Source organism: Chelonia mydas, chromosome 11, assembly GCF_015237465.2.
Source record: "Chelonia mydas isolate rCheMyd1 chromosome 11, rCheMyd1.pri.v2, whole genome shotgun sequence".
Lineage (NCBI taxonomy): Eukaryota > Metazoa > Chordata > Testudines > Cheloniidae > Chelonia > Chelonia mydas.
The window spans coordinates 6,299,182-6,316,121 of NC_051251.2; the positions used below are offsets into that span (position 1 = coordinate 6,299,182).

A 16,940-nucleotide genomic window follows, 5' to 3' on the forward strand; every position below is an offset into this window, starting at 1 on the left:
GGGCTGTGTAAAGGGGCATAGGAGAATTCAGATCTTGGGGGTGGGGTTATGAGCATTTTTGTGCACTGAAGCAGTGCATTTGGGTTACCGAAAAACAGAGCAGCCAGGATTAGACACAGGCCCAGATCCTCAAAGGTATTTAGGTGCCTAATTTCCATTGATTTAAATGGGAATGTGACGGGATGTACCAACCGTGCACTGAGCCACTGAGGCCTGACCAATCACTGTGGGCCCAGGACACCCCGCCCCCCCCCCCCCCCCTTGCCCTAGTGCTCATGCTCCAGGTGGAAGGGACAGATAAAAGGAGGCAGCCCAGCTCAGTCTAGGCTGGAGGAAGGATGTGGGCTGCAGGTCTCTGCTGACTCCACAAGCAAGGGGCATGGTGGACTCAGACTATGCAGTGGCTGACCAGCTGACTATGGAGACTGACTGGGACACGGAGGCACTACCAGCTGAGGAGGTGCTTGAGATGAGCCTTGTGGTAGGCAGTGCTCCAGTGAATGTATCCGAAGCTGATGCTTGAACCCTTAACTGGGAATGTCCCAGCTCCATAGGGCTCTAGGTTGGAACTTGGTGGGGTATGGTGGGCCCAGGTTGCCCTATTTCTTCCTCCCCTCTGCACTGGCAACTAGATATGGCTACTGGGGGCTCCAGCTACAGACTGACTATTTGCCCTGCCCAGAGGGTCTGAGCCCCCCAACTGCTATTGCCTGTCCCAGCCAGGAGGCTCAGGGGTCCTAGACGGTTTGCTTGGCTTGGCTCTGCCCTGCCCAGAGGGCCAGAGCAGCCCTGCTACTGCAATTGTAACCCACACGTGTCCTGGGTGTGGTGTTCTGTCCCATCTAGATGTGTGGAGACTGCTTAGTGGAGATTAATGAGTCTGTTACAGCCTTAGCTAACAGCCATCTGGATTTTAGCTTGTGCAGTAGTTGGGTGACCAGATGTCCCATTTTTAAAGGGACAGTCCTGTATTTAAGCCCTCCTGCAGCTTCCCAACTTCTTAAAAAGGGGCAAATTGTCCCCTGTTTTCTGTCTGTGCCCTCTCCCCCCCAATCAGTACTTGTGGGTCCTTCTACTGGCTGGATCCCTGCTTGCCAGCTGCCTGCCCACCAGCAGTGCATGAGAGGGCCCAGTGGCTAACAATGGGGTGGGGGAGCAAAACTGCAGCACATGGGGCCGGCTGCTCCCCCTGCTGGTCTCTCAGGGCAGCCCCCGCTGCGTGCTGGTTCTCAGCTAGCAGGGCCCCATCCTGTTTCCGGCTGCGTGCGGCGAGCTGTGGTGGCTGCTGAGTGCAGGTAGACACCAGGCGGCAGCCGGTTACGTGTCACTTCTGCTGCCCACCCATCAGCCCTTTACATGCTCCCCCTCTCGCTATCCTCTCCCTGCTTTCCCCCTTCACCCTCCCAGCCCCGCTGCTGCTCCATATCCCGCCCGGCGGGGTGCATCCTGCTTCCAGCGCTGTGCGGAGAACCAGCCCCTGATCGCAGCGCTCAGCTCACTAACAGCCTGGCCGGCAGGCTCCTTCCTTCCCCCACTGCCTCTGGCTGGGCTGGTGCCCCAGGAAAGCCCAAGACCCTCTGGCCCTGCGCACTGGCCAAGAGAAGCTGAGCCCTGCATGTGCTGAAGCCCTGCACAGTGCTGGGACGGGGAAGCCTCTCTGCCCCACAGCTAAGCTCTGGTGTGGGAGGGGGGAAGCGATTTCCAGCCTTTTCGTGCCCTCACCTTGCAAGCTCCACAGCAGCTCCCTGGGCAGGGGCTTAGCATCCTCTTTCTGCATCCCCACACCGCCCTGGGTCCTGCCCGAGGGAGCCCAGGGCTGCTTCATCCCCTAAGCACCCGCCCCTGCTGAGTCACCTCTCTGGCCCCTTTGCTGAAGACCCTGCAGTTGGGTTCCCTGGGCCCTGGTGCACAATGCAGCCTTAGGGCTTACCCCCTTCCTGCCCAAGCTGTAGCCGAGGGACAGGAGGCGGCTGGGTTATGTCGGTGGCCAGCAGAAGCTTGGGGGGGTGAGCTGCCTTTCGACACTGTGCGGGCAGGAAGCGACAACCTGCTTCCAGCCACTGGGGAGCAGGGGCGTGGGGAAGAGATGAGCTCTGCAAAGACAAGGGTCAGGTCATCCCTTCCCCTCTCCCACCCCCAGCGGGAAGCAGCTCCTGTCCCTTCCTTCCCGCACAGTGCAGAAAGGCTGCTGGTGGCCACATTCTGGTGTGAACCCTGGCAGAAATCTGGGAGGGGGGACACGGGGAGGGGGAGGCATGTGATTTTGCGTGTCTCCTCCCCACATGTTGCCTCGGAAGATGTGGCGTCAGGTACTGGGAGAGGTGGGTTCGTCCTGGGGGCCCAGCCGGGTAGAGAGCACCGGGGAGGGTCGGATCAGTTGATCTCTCATACACACACCCCGTGAGAGAGGAGTATGGCTGTGTGTGTGTGTCACCTCTCCCCGTGTGGGTGCGGAGTAGGGATGTGTGTCACCCCTTCCCGTGTGAACCCTAAAGCCTTAAAGATAAGGTCAATAAAAACCATCCAACTAGGCAGTATTTCTTTTTAACAGGGGCTCAGTCAACTTGACGATTTGAATGTTTGTACTGCATAGTTTGACTGATTGCCGTTGAACTCACTTGAATACGAGCAATTTTACCAGGTGCCCTGTATTCAGCATAGGGAAATATGGTCCCCCTATGCACTAGAAGATCATGCACTAAACTCCAGAGGCCCCAGGTTCAGTTCCGCCCACTGGGGCATGTGGGTGTGACTCTCCAGGCTAGGGCAAACAGAGCATTTGCTCTGTCCAATCCCAAGGGCTACTGACTAGATGGTTTGCTTGGCTCTGCCCAGGGGCTGCAGACTATTTATTAGCTTTACCTTGCCCAGAGGATCAGAGAGCCAGCTGTAATTGTTTGCTCCAGCCAGGAGGCTCAGCAGGCCTAGACAAAGTGTTTATCAGGGGCCCCGAGTCCCTCACAAATCAAAATAGCCTGATACAACAGGGAGTCCTGATGACTGTGTGTACCAACTCTGCACTGGGCCAACAGCGGTACACCCCAACATGCAGGGACCCACATGAAAGGGAATTAAGCATCTAAATACCTTTGAGAATCTGGGCCACACTGATTTACCCAGCTGTGTCTGAGACAATTCCAAATCTCCTATGGTTACCGATCTGCCCTTGCTCACTGAGGGTCTGGAAAGGCAGGAGTGCTGAGCATGTTCTTCACACTGCTTACTTTCACATTGTTCCTCGTGGATATTTGTGTATCAGGGAACTATTTGCAGGGCTGATGTTGTAGAATCCTGGGTGTTTTCAGTACTTTCCCCACCCACTAACTGAAAGGCCATGAAAAGAAGAAGCTTCATCTCATTTTGGCGCTTAAATGACTCCTTAGACATGCAAAAAGCTCCTGGCAAACTTGAATAAAAAACGCAAATGAACATGCAGGTAAATACTAGAACCCACACAAACACCCTCTGTCATATAAAGCATTGTTGCAACACAATGCAACCCTGGAATTTATTATGGAAAGACATTTTATTCTGTTTTGATCTATTTTGAAGCCACACAAGTCAGAATATGTACCGCAGCATATATTAGAGGGAGCTGCTGTATATACAGCTATTTACTCACTTCTTGCACTTCAGGGGTCAAACTTAAAAATGATTCTGTTCTTAAAAGTTCTACTAGTTTGACAGGTTTTCCCTACATTTAAAATGAAGGATACTGCTAAACCTGGTAACATTGCAAAAATGGAAGAAGTTCTCTAAGTATGACTATAAAGGCATACTATTTTTATAACCCTTTGAACTTAGATGCCACTTTTCTTTGCAGAATCCCCTGCACTTTGCAGTGATGGATAATGGTTATCATTTTATAGCCCAGGAAATTAGATTACTGTGACTTGCTCAAGATCATGCAGCAAGTCAATGGGAAAACTCAAAATGGAGCCCATATCTCCTGGCTCCTAATTTTTTGTTCATAAATATTCATCTTTACGGGTCTGTAATGTTAAACTCAATTTCTTGGCCAAGTATTCCAGAATCTCTTCTGTGTTGACTAAGTGCCAACTAAACTGTAATATTAAAGGAGGTATTGTTTTGGGCAAATGAATGTCTTGGTCTTGTAGGCTGTACTTTATTATCCACTCTGTGTTTTTACTCTGAACTTTAGCTGACCCTAGTGTATTATAAATAAGCTGAAACTTTATCATCTGAGGACCCCCATTTTGATTTTAAAACTTTCATGGACACCCCAAATCCTCCCCACCACTCATCCCCAGTCCCTGCCCCACTCCACCCCTTCCTCCAAGGCCCCACCCCACCTCTTCTCAATCCCGCTTCACCCCTGCCTCTCCTCTTCCCTGCCTCTCTGCCCCTTCCCCTGAGCACCCTGTCCCCACTCCTCTTCCCCCTCCCCCTGCACACTGGGGAATAGCTGTTCTGCGGCATGCAGGAGGGACTGGGAGAGAGAGAGGGAGTTGAGCAGCAGGTCCGGTGGCCCTGGACATGATTCCACCCCTTCCCCCAAGTATGCCCCTGTTCCCACTTCTCCCCTTCCCTCCCAGTACCTCCTGCATGCCACTGAACAGCTGTTCCCCCTGTCATGCAGGAGGCACTGGGAGGAAGGGGGAGGAGTTGATCAGTGGGGCCTTTAGACCCCCAGAGTGTCCTCGCAGACCCCAGTTTGAGAAATGCTGCCTTAGTGTGTTAAATAATGGATTGTGTCCTTTTTACTCTAAACTCTTGACCCTTAGGTAAATGTGCACAGAAAGGAGCAACTTGCAACTGAGGTGGGGTGTGTGTTTTCTGTGATTTTAATAAAATAGATTATCAGGAATTATTCTAATGGGTGATTTCTGTCATGAGTTGGTTATAGGTGTATCTTATAATTGATTAAAATAATAGATGGTTGAATAGATGTCGTTAGCTTATCAATTATGTAAACCAGATGCCATGAAAAGAAGTCCATGGTCATTTTCTTTGTCTTTTCTGTAAAAACAGAGTGTATAAATAGATGCCTATTATTTATAATAGGGGGGAGGGATAGCTCAGTGGTTTGAGCATTGGTCTGCTAAACCCAGGGTTGTGAGTTCAATCCTTGAGGGGGCCATTTAGGGATCTGGGGCAAAAATTGGGGATTGGTCCTGCTTCAAGCAGGGGGTTGGACTAGATGACCTCCTGAGGTCCCTTCCAACCCTAACCTTCTATGATTCTATTATAATGGACAAAATGGTGTAATTGATCAGGGATTGTCATAAATGCTCTAATTGATAACATTTAGTAATTGACAAAATGGACAAGAACATGTAGCATAGCAGGTGTTACATTGATTATAGAACAGCAAATCATTAATGTATGGATTAATGTCTGCGCTTTAAGAGCTAATTGTGGTCACAGTTTGTCCCAGTACTGGTAAAAACATCTTTGGCTTATTGAGTCAAAATAAGATCAAGCATGCAAGAGGATTTTTCTTTGGTCCAAAGAGCATACAAAAGAGGTGAGTTTTGGAAAGTTAGTCACAAGGGAACTGAAGTAAAGTTGTCATCATGTCTGCAGTTAGAGATTTGGTATGCATGTGTAAGGGGATTGTTGCCCCCTTACTAACAGTCAGTGTGGGTGTTTTGGTTGGTTAGCTCCCAGTACTAAAAGGGGAAGGGTCTATGGGAAACCAGGACTCTGAGACTGCCAGTCCCTAGGAGCAATGGGGAGAGGCCAATGCTCCAGGTCAGCCTGAATGACAGGGTGGGCAGGCTAACCAGGGAGTCAGGAGGCCAGGGAGGTCCCGTCCTCTGTGTGAGCTGGGTTTGCCTGGGTCAGAGTGGGGCCGAGCTAAGGAGAAAGCAGGGGCCCAAGCTGAGCTGGGGAGCAGAGCTGTGCCAGATCCAGAGGGGCCAGAAAAGCAGCCCAGAGAGAGCAGACCCTGTCCTGGGAGCAGAGCTGCAGCCCCAAAGCCCGAGGCACAGCCCAGAGAGAGCAGACTTGCCCTGGGAGCAGAGCTGCAGCAACCAGAGGCAGAGGAGCCAGAAAAGCAGCCCAGGAAGCAGGTCAGTGCTGGGAGCAGAGTCACAGAAGCAGCCTGCAGAGCTGACCTGTCCTGGGAGCAGAGCTGCAGCAACCAGAGCCAGAGGGGCCAGAGAAGCAGCCCTGGGAGCTAGAGGCAGAGCAGCAGAGACAGAGTGGTGCAGCTGGGGCTGGAGCAGTCCAGAGCTGGGTGCGGTCAGCAGCTGTGGGGACCCTGGGCAGCAGGCCCAGCACAGGGAGACGCCTCAGCCAAGAGGCTCTGCAGGCCAGGCTTGGATCGTAACCCCGACAGGGCGGGGGCGACACTGGGCAGAAGGGTCCTACCACTTAGAGCCTGAGAGCCTGTGGCCACCACCAGAGCGAGTGTCCAACCCACAGCATCCCTGCAGCACGGCCAGGGCCTGAGCAGGAGGCCTGGGACTTACAAGGGACAGACTGTGAACTGCCCGGACGTTCCAGAGATGCTGTTCGTGATGTTCCCTGCCACAGAGCGGGGTGATGTGCTTCCTTTAACCTTTCCCATTTTTCCTTATTCTTTTTAAAATCAATTGTTGATTAAATAACTTGCATTTGCTTTAACTTGTATGTAAGGGTCAGTGGGTCAGAGAAGTGCCCAGTGCAGAGAGAGCCCCCCGGAGTGGGGACACCCTAGCCCTTGTCCTAGGTGACCACAGCAGGGTTGGGGGCTGAGCCCCCCAGGAATCCTGGGCCCAGCCTTGTTGGGGTTACGAGGACTCTGCCAGACAGGAGAGTGGAAGGGGAGTCCTCAAGGGCAGGGAGGCCACTGGGTAAAGGAAGTGGGAGCGAGGACTCCGATCCTTTCGCTAGCCCACTTCACCGGGGTAGTGCAGAAGCCAGGAAAGTTCCCCACATTAGTGGGACTATTCCCCCGCTTACATGTTTCCTTTTTGTATAATGCAGCATTAGGTATTGCTTGATTGTCTGTCTTAAATAAAACTTCAACTGAGCGTGTTATAATTAAATCCAAACATGCAACACTCTTCTAATTACTTAAACTTACTGATTGTGGGGTAAAGGCAAAGTTAACTGTTTTCAAATGTGAGCACAACTGGTACCACAGCAAAAAATGCACCCACCCAAGGCCCCCTTCTGGACCTGCAAATGTTGCACAGAGCTGACCTTTGTGGCTCCAAATGCCTCATGCTGATAATCTCCTTGTCTGCAGAGAATAAGATGTAGGGACGGGAACTCTCCACTAGTGAACAGAGGGTGGAGGTGGGGTCCATGTTGGCCCTGCATCGGTGGACAGGAATACTCTGTGCTATGCCAACCCCTCTACTGGGTTGCTGTAATTTATGCTGGATCAGCACAGAACCAGTGTGCTGTGACTGGCTCCCTGATGCACCCCTCTTCCTATGACCCCAGCAAAGCAGTCCTAAGAGAACCTAGCCCTATAGTTTCATTGTCAGACTGCAGAAGACCTACCCCTACGCTGCCTGGCACTGCATATCCTTGCCTCTGCCTGTTACTGGGGCTTCTGCAGAGTCTGGTTTTGAAACTGCTCAGAGTGTCCAATGAGTCAAGAAAGGCTCTCAGGACTTGTGACCACATCTGTCAAAGGCCATGAGTAGGACAGGCAAATGCATACTCAGAAGAGAAAGAATAGGCTGCCTATTCCTCCCTCCTGTTTTCTAGGCTTTTGTCTCCTTGTTTCCCCTCCTTTTCTCTCTGACTCCTCCCTTCTTCCCTTTGCTGTCATCTTCTTACGCCCTTTGATTTTCTTTCCCAGACTCTCAAGCTGCCTAGGCTGGCTCTGTTTGGTCATTTGCACTTACAGGCCAGGTGCTGTTCTCAGGCCTCACAACGGAGTCTGCGCTTACCCAGTACATATGTGCAGGTGCTGGGTTTTACATGTGTAGCAAGGGGTCAGATGCTCTGCTCTGCCCCTTTATGCTGTGTAAAAGGGCCAGAGTGGAGTAAAGGGTCCCTAAATACCCCTCTTCCAATCATGGGAGGATTTCACAGGCACTGTGGAACACAGCTGTGAGGCTGCTTTCTGAGGACCCCTCTGCAAGCCCTGGCATAGCGGGCATGCGGAGTTCAGACAAGCATGTTGGGGAGGGCTGGAGCGCTGCAGAGATTCCAGGCAGGGCTGGGGCCTGTATAGAAGCACAGTCTGTCTCTATTGTAACTTAGACAGGTGCGCCGGTCTGTATCAATTGCATTGCGAGGGCCCGGAGGAGCCCAGGATCAGCAGGGCACAAAGGTGGCCACCATGGGCCGCCTTCTCCTTGGGTTACGAGTCCTGTGTTGTGTCACTAAGGCTACATCTGCGCGGCAAGCAGAGATGTGACTGCAGCACGGCGTAGATGTACCCGAGCTAGCTTTGATATCGCTAGCTCCAATAACCGTAGCAAAGAAGCCACAGCAGCATAGTACCAGCTCAGCTGGGATCCTAGTGTAACCCACGCACCCCCTGGGTGTGGGGGTCTGTCCCATCTAGTGGCACCGAGACCACTTAGAGATTAAGGAGTCTGCTGCAGCCTTAGCTAAGGGCCATGTGGCTTTTAGCTCATGCAGCAGAGGTTCATGCATTTAGCTTCAGTGGTCCCAGCTTCAATCCCAATGGCCAGGGTTTGTTGCCGTTACACTAGATATGTGTCCAAGCTGCGGCCCATGGCCCTGTGGCTTCCCAGCTGCTGTTCAAGTCAACTACCTTGAGTATGTCTGCATATGCTCCAGTCACACCCATGGCTGCAGCATATCTACACAACAATGAGGGAATAGATTTTTTTTATTCAGAAGGCACCGACGATTTTATGCATGCAGTAAAGATTCATGACGTTTGCTGTAAACTGATGTCCCCTATGAGCACTTCTTAAATAGCCTAAACTGCACAGTTAAAGGCATGTATGTAGATATATACCCCATTGGCTGGTGGGATCTGGAATGTCTAACACACCATCAGCCGTTTCCTCCAAAGGGCTGAACCACTCAATGGGGTTATATGGTTTATGGCAGCTGCGGATGCCTCTTGGTATGATATTTAGGAACAATTTTGATGCTACTTCTTACATCTCTTGTCTTCTATTTGTCATGCTGTTCAAGGGCTGAAGGACTGAGACCTCGCTGTTGTTTACATGCACTAGGAACTTTGCTTCCAAAGAGCTCACCTCTTCCCCTATCTGTGTCCCTGTTTAAATGCATAATCCTCTGTCTCTGACAAATTAATCTTTTCCAAGCACCAGCTGTAACATTACAAGCAGAGGATTATGTTTCCATGCAGGCACGAGGCAGCAGAGGAGCATGGTTTATCAAGAGTTCATTAAAAATCTCTGTTTGTTGCACACATTCTTAGCAATAAAGAATAATAGATGGTGGGGGGGAGGGAGGAATGAACATACAGGATGTGAATGCAGGATTACAGCTACAGAGTACAGAATGCTTTTTTGACAGACCTGGCAAAGTTTGCCTCGTATGCCCATCAGGTGACCGAATAATATTTGTAGAGCTGGTTGGGAATTTTCCACTGTATTTTTTTTTTTTCCTCCCCAAATGGAAAATGAGGTTTCTGCAAAAGCAAAAATTTCTCTGAGCTGGGGGATAAATGAAATATTTGTTTCAATGGTGAGGGGGAGGCAACATGCCCTAGTGAATTTTAGAACAGTGGACTGGGACTGCAGAGACCTGGATTCTATTCTCAGAACTCGCTCTGGGTGGCCCTGGGCAAATCGCCTGTCCCCGTTCCTCAGTTCCCCCATCTGTAAAATGGACTCAATTCCAACCTTTTTAAAGTTGTTGGGGTGTGTGTTGTTTTTTTTTTTGAGATCTACACATGAAAAGCATTGTAGGTATTTTAGCTGCTGTGAATTTTCCATTGGTTGAAACAGAACTATGACTTAACTTGTCTTCTCACTGCCAGCATCTGTCCCTTTGACTACAACTTGATATCCTACAACTAGAATTAGCTAGGCACCAATGCAGCCAACTGCTGTTGAGGCCAGGCTCGTAAAATTTGGAGCACTTCCTGTGAAGGATTGAGTGCCCTCCATTTCTACTGCATCCTAATCTATCTAGGTATTTATAGTGGGCCTGCACCGAAGTACTAAATTCAGTTTACTGATTGCTGAGTGTGCTTAGCATCTCACGGTGGGCACTTAACACCTAAGAGGCTCAGGCCCTGGGTTTTGTTGTAGCAGTGTGAGAGAAGCATCTCAGACCAACCATAGGCACCTCTCTGCCTTGTGCTTTATCACACAGATATAGAATCTGAGTGACTGTTCCCATAACTAGGCCTTTTCTGAACGTGAAAGGATTATTGGATTTGCAGTAAGACGCCTATTGCGTGCATTACGACTTCTTCGGGCCTTGTTCATTTCACAAAAACCCCTTTGTCTTTTAACACTGACAGCAGTTCACTGGAGGTGGAAGCAGCAGGCTGCTGGAGTTGAACATAACGTCTCAGAGAGGCAGTTTTATAAGACTGGTTTTCAGCCTGGGAGTCCCCTAAGCTATTTTCGTACAAGTATCCGTGGAATACCTATCCATTTAGTTCTGTGCTACCCCTGGTTCAGAATGCAGCATGGAGTGGGGGAATGGGTTGTTTAAGTATTTTAAATAGCCCCTCTCCTGTATCTTTCCAGGTCACTGGTTCAAGCCTTGCCTAGGTTATCAATGATTGAAAGCCATCACTGTTCAATGGCTGCCCAGTGATTTGTATAAAGAAATGGTCTTATTCCACATTTTAACAAACAGATGCTCACATCCCACTTTGTCAACTGCCTTCTCCTCCCCCACCCAATTTACCGACTTTCTAGTTGGTCCAACTAGTCCCACAACAACTAGTGTCCTTGTTGGCCCTATCAGCAAAGAGACTAAGGATTGAATAGGCATGAACAGTGAACTAGCATCTTATGTCTAGAAATGATTATCCTAGGGCAGGGCTGAGCCACATCGGTGGGTTGGGCTGGGAAAGCTTGCAGAGTCACCTGTCATAAATAGGAATTTGGTCTCCATCTTTTTTTTTAGGGCTGGAAGCTTTCACCAGAAACATTTATTAAACACAGCAGTGTTAGACCCAACTTATCTTCACCTAACCAAGGGTTTAGACCAGAAGTGGGCAAACTACAGCCCACAGGCCACATCGTGGGCCCATCCTGCCAAGCTCCTGGCCGGGGAGGCTCGCCCCCGACCCCTCCCCTGCTGCCCCCCATCCCCTGTAGCCATGCTGCCGTGCGGGTAGCACAGCTTGGGCCCGCCCACTTCCCAGGCTTTCCAATAAGCCTGTCCCTGCAGCTCTGAGCAGCCTGGTAAGGGGGCTGAGGGAGGAGGGGTTGGATAAAGGGGCAGGAGGTCCTGGGGGCAGTCAGGGGACAGCTGGATGGGGCAGAGTTTCGGTGGCAGTCAGACAGGGAGCGGGGGGGGGGAAGGGGATTGGATAGGGGGTGAAGTCCTGGGGGGTGCAGTTAGGGATGGGGGGGGTCCCTGGAGGGGGTGGTCAGGGGACAAGGAGCGGGGGGGGGGTTTGGATGAGTTGACAGGTTCTGAGGGGGGTAGGCAGGGGGCAGGAAGTGGGAGGGGGTGGATAGGGTGCAGGGGCCAGACTGTTTGCAGAGGCACAGCCTTCTCTACCTGGCCCTCCATACTGTTTCACAACCCCAATGTGGCCCTCGGGCCAAAAAAGTCCCATCCCCCCCACCCCCCTGTTTAGACATTTGGAGGCTGACGTTAAATACTGCACACCCACCCTTTCAACATATGTACCAGACCACTCAGTGATCATGACTCTGTCAACAGTTCCCCAATGACCCTCAGCTCTCTGTCCATTTCATCATAAATGCAGCCTTTACCACCAAGATGTTCCCGTGGCTGGAAGAGATAAGTAGATGGATGCAAGGCAGGTGGCTCAGACTTGCAGGAAGAAGTAGATGGTGATAGATAGTGGAAACCCTTTGAGAAACCTGTTGGGACACTAATCTCTCTCTCAGCTCGGGACATCCTGCCGCTGACCGTGGAAGATGGCAGAAAATCTCAGGGTTGTGCTGGATTCTTCACTGCTCTTGACCATACAGAGATGAACAATTAGTTTTACCACATTTCAGCTGGCCAGGGGACCTTTGTTCTTAATAAGGACCTTGCATTTGTGATTCACAAATTCATTACCTTGAAATTAGGTTCTCCCTCAGCCTGAAAGTGACCATCACGTGGAAGCTACAGCTTGAGTAGTACTCAACAGGGCATGTAACCAGGAACAATAGTTGGTGCAAACCTATCAGAATCATGCTCCGCAACCTGCGTTAGCTCTCTGATAATCTCGGGTCAAATTCAGATTCCTGGATCTGTTCTATAAGGGATTTGAACAGGCTGTTTAGCAACTGCCTATAAGCCCACGACTGAGAGAGATCGCTATTTTCCACAAAGATGCACGGCCAACACCCAGACCCATGATCAGACTCTGGGACATGTGCCAGAATTCAGCAGCAAGACCCTGGTTATGGAACACCTTGCCAAAGGTGAGGATACTGATCTTGAATGTGTTTGTCTAAATGTTAAAGCCCCTCATTAGCAAGGCCTTCGATAGAACTGTTACCTCCTCTTTCAGAGGTAGTGACTGAGGTGGTGGGAACCAGGCTAGAATGCAGAAAGACTAACCAAGTTGAAACCCTATAGGATCATTAATGCTACTCTTCTAGTAGGCTCTACTTTCAATGAAGCACTTAAGCATGTGCTCAGTCTTAAGTGTTTTGCAGATTTGGTTGTTTCCAACCAGTTTAGCTGCAACTCTGTTAGAATCATAGAATATCAGGGTTGGAAGGGACCTCAGGAGGTCATCTAGTCCAACCCCCTGCTCAAAGCAGGACCAACCCCAACTAAATCATCCCAGCCAGGGCTTTGAGGTTTTTAAGGTCAGGCTTGACAAAGGAAGGAGATTCCACCACCTCCCTAGGTAACACATTCCAGTGTTTCACCACCCTCCTAATGAAAATTTTTCCAAATATTCAATCTAAACCTCCCCCACTGCAACTTGAGACCATTAGTCCTTGTTCTGTCATCAGCTACCACTGAGAACAGTCTAGATCCATCCTCTTTGGAACCCCCTTTCAGGTAGTTGAAAGCAGCTAACAAATCCCCCCCCTCATTCTTCTCTTCCGCAGACTAAACAATCCCAGTTCCCTCAGCTTCTCATAAGTCATGTGTTCCAGTGCCCTAATCATTTTTGTTGCCCTCCGCTGGACTCTTTCCAATTTTTCCACATCCTTCTTGTAGTGTGGGGCTCAAAACTGGACACAGTACTCCAGATGAGGCCTCACCAATGTCGAATAGAGGGGAACGATCATGTCCCTCAATCTGCTGGCAATGCCCCTACTTATACATCCCAAAATGCCATTGGCCTTCTTGGCATAAAGGGCACACTGACTCATATCCAGCTTCTCATCCACTGTAACCCCTAGCTCCTTTTCTGCAGAACTGCTGCCTGGCCATTCGGTCCCTAGTCTGTAGTGGTGCATGGGATTCTTCTGTCCTAAGTGCAGGAATCTGCACTTATCCTTGTTGAACCTCATCAGATTTCTTTTGGCCCAATCCTCCAATTTGTCTAGGTCACTCTGGACCCTATCCCTTCCCTCCAGCATATCTACCACTCCTCCCAGTTTAGTGTCATCTGCAAACTTGCTGAGGGTGCAATCCACACCATTCTCCAGATCATTAATGAAGATATTGAACAAAACCGGCCCCAGGACCGACCCTTGGGGCACTCCCCTTGATACCGGCTGCCAACTAGACATGGAGCCATTGATCACTACCCGTTGAGCCTGACAATCTAGCCAACTTTATCAACCTTATAGTCCATTCATCCAGCCCATACTTCTTTAACTTGCTGGCAAGAATACTGTGGGAGACCATGTCAAAAGCTTTTCTAAAGTCAAGGAACAACATGTCCACTGCTTTCCCCTCATCCACAGAGCCAGTTATCTCGTCATAGAAGGCAATTAGATTAGTCAGGCATGACTTGCCCTTGGTGAATCCATGCTGACTGTTCCTGATCACTTTCGTCTCCTCTAAGTGCTTCAGAATTGACTCCTTGAGGACCTGCTCCATGATTTTTCCAGGGACTGAGGTGAGGCTGACTGGCCTGTAGTTCCCTGGGTCCTCCTCATTCCCTTTTTTAAAGATGGGCACTACATTAACCTTTTTCCAGTCATCCTGGACTTCCCCCGACCACCATGAGTTTTCAAAGATAATGGCCAATGGCTCTGCAATCACATCCACCAACTCCTTTAGCACTCTCGGATGCAGCGCATCCAGCCCCATGGACTTGTGCTCATCCAGCTTTTCTTTCTCCACAGAGGGCTGGTAGCCTCCTCCCCATGCTGTGCTGCCCAGTGCAGTAGTCTGGGAGCTGACCTAGTTTGTGAAGACAGAGGCAAAAAGCACTGAGTACATTAGCTTTTCCACATCCTCTGTCACTAGGTTGCCTCCCTCATTCAGTAAGGGGCCCACACTTCTTGTTGATAACATACCTGAAGAAACCCTTCTTGTTACTCTTAACATCTCTTGCTAGCTGCAACTCCAGGTGTGATTTGGCCTTCCTGATTTCACTCCTGCATTCCCAAGCAATATTTTTATACTCTTCCCTGGTCATTTGTCCAATCTTCCACTTCTTATTAGCTTCTTTTTTTGTGTTTAAGATCAGCAAGGATTTCACTGTGAAGCCAAGCTGGTCACCTGCCATATTTGCTATTCTTTCTACACATCGGGATGGTTTGTCCCCGTAACATCAATAAGGATTCTTTAAAATACAGCAAGTTCTCCTGGACTCCTTTTCCCCCTCAGTTATTCTCCCAGGGGATCCTGCCCAGCAGTTCCCTGAGGGAGTCAGTCTGCTTTTCTGAAGTCCAGCGTCCGTATTCTGCTGCTCTACTTTCTCCCCGTGTCAGGATCCTGAACTCAACCATCTCATGGTCACTGCCTCCCACGTTCCCATCCACTTTTGCTTCCCCTACTAATTCTTCCCAGTTTGTGAGCAGCAGGTCAAGAAGAGCTCTGCCCCTAGTTAGTTCCTCCAGCACTTGCCCCAGAAAATTGTCCCCTACATTTTCCAAAAACTTCCTGGATTGTCTGCACTGCTGTATTGCTCTCCCAGCAGATATCAGGGTGATTGAAGTCTCCTATGAGAACTAGAGCCTGCGATCTAGTAACTTCTGTGTGTTACCAGAAGAAAGCCTCATCCGCCTCATCTCCCTGGTCCGGTGGTCTAGCAGACTCCCACCACGACATCACCCTTGTTGCTCACCACTTCTAAACTTAATCCAGAGACACCTAGGTTTTTCTGCAGTTTCATACCAGAGCTCTGAGCAGTCATACTGCTCCCTTACATACAGTGCAACTCCCCCACCTTTTCTGCCCTGCCTGTCCTTCCTGAACAATTTATATCCATCCATGACAGTACTCCAGTCATGTGAGTTATCCCACCAAGTCTCTGTTATTCCAGTCACATCATAATTCCTTGACTGTGCCAGGACTTCCAGTTCTCCCTGCTTGTTTCCCAGGCTTCTTGCATTTGGGTATAGGCACTTGAGGTAACTCACTGATCATCCCTCTTTCTCAGTATGAGGCAGGAGCCCTGCCCTCTTGCGCACTCCTGCTCGTGCTTCCTCCTGGTATCCCACTTCCCCACTTACCTCAAGGCTTTGGTCTCCTTCCCCCGGTGAACCTAGTTTAAAGCCCTCCTCACTAGGTTAGCCAGCCTACTTGCGAAGATGCTCTTCCCTCTCTTTGTTAGGTGGAGCCCGTCTCTGCCTGGAACTCCTCCTTCATGGAACACCATCCCATGGTCAAAGAATCCAAAGCCTTTTCTCTGACACCACCTGCGTAGCCATTTGTTGACTTCCACGATTCGACGGTCTCTACCCAGGCCTTTTCCTTCCACAGGGAGGATGGACGAAAAGACCACTTGAACCTCAAACTCCTTTATCGTTCTTCCCAGAGCCACGTAGTCTGCAGTAATCCGCTCAAGGTCATTCTTGGCAGTATCAGTGGTGCCCACATGGAGAAGTAGGAAGGGGTAGCAATCTGAGGGCTTGATGAGTCTCAGCAGTCTCTCCGTCACATCGTGAATCCTGGCAAACAGCAGACTTCTCGGTTTTCCCGGTCAGGGCAGCAGATAGATGACTCAATCCCCCTGAGGAGAGCATCCCCGACCACCACCACCTGCCTCCTTCTCTTGGGAGCGATGGTCGTGGAACCCCCAACCCTAGGACAGTGCATCTCCTTCTGTTCCCTTCCCTCAGATGTATCATCTAGTCCACTCTCCGCATTAGTACCTGTGGAGAGAACATGAAAATAGTTACTTACTTCTATCTGTGTTGCTGGTACATAGACGCTCCCCTTTCTTCTTCTGGTGGTCACATGCTGCCAAATTTCTTCACCATCCTTCTGTCCCTACTGTGCAGCCTGTTCTTCCTTTTGTGCTGAAAGATCCACTTTGCAGACTTGTCACTGCAAAAATCTCAGTGACTCATGGAACGAGAAGCCCTGCCAAATGGAGAGGGACAGGGAGAGAAGGCAAATGCTAATGTGCTGTGCTTTTTACAATGAGCTATTGCTCAACAACATAGAGGCCCTGTTTCCCCTTTGTTACATCACTTTTACACTGGTGAAGTTCCACTGGTTTCTATGGCATTTCTCCTGGTTTACACTACTGAAAGATGAGTATCAGACCAACAAATAGTTCTGATGGAGACAGAAGACCCCAGTGCAGGATAGGGAAGTGGGCCTCCAAACAAAATAGCAAGCTGCGGGTAACAAACCTCTTAGCTTTTCTATCAACTATTTAGATTTACTCTTCAGAGCAAGGGGTGTTTCTTGCTTCACGTTCAGTGGCCAGTGCAGGACAGGCTGGGGTCCGTAGGTGCAGCTGTAACCCATGCACCTTCAGGGTGTGGAGTTCTGTCCTATCTAGTGGAACA

At 50.1% G+C, this 16,940-nt stretch overlaps 1 long non-coding RNA gene across 1 annotated transcript in view; it reads left to right on the forward strand.

The window, feature by feature from the left end:
• Positions 1-226: 226 nt before the first annotated feature.
• LOC122462344 overlaps positions 227-16,940 on the forward strand; it is a 165,912-nt gene continuing 149,198 nt past the window's right edge. Inside the window, exon 1 of the long non-coding RNA XR_006284834.1 lies at positions 227-481. This is a non-coding gene — a long non-coding RNA (uncharacterized LOC122462344). The remainder of the gene's footprint in view (positions 482-16,940) is intronic.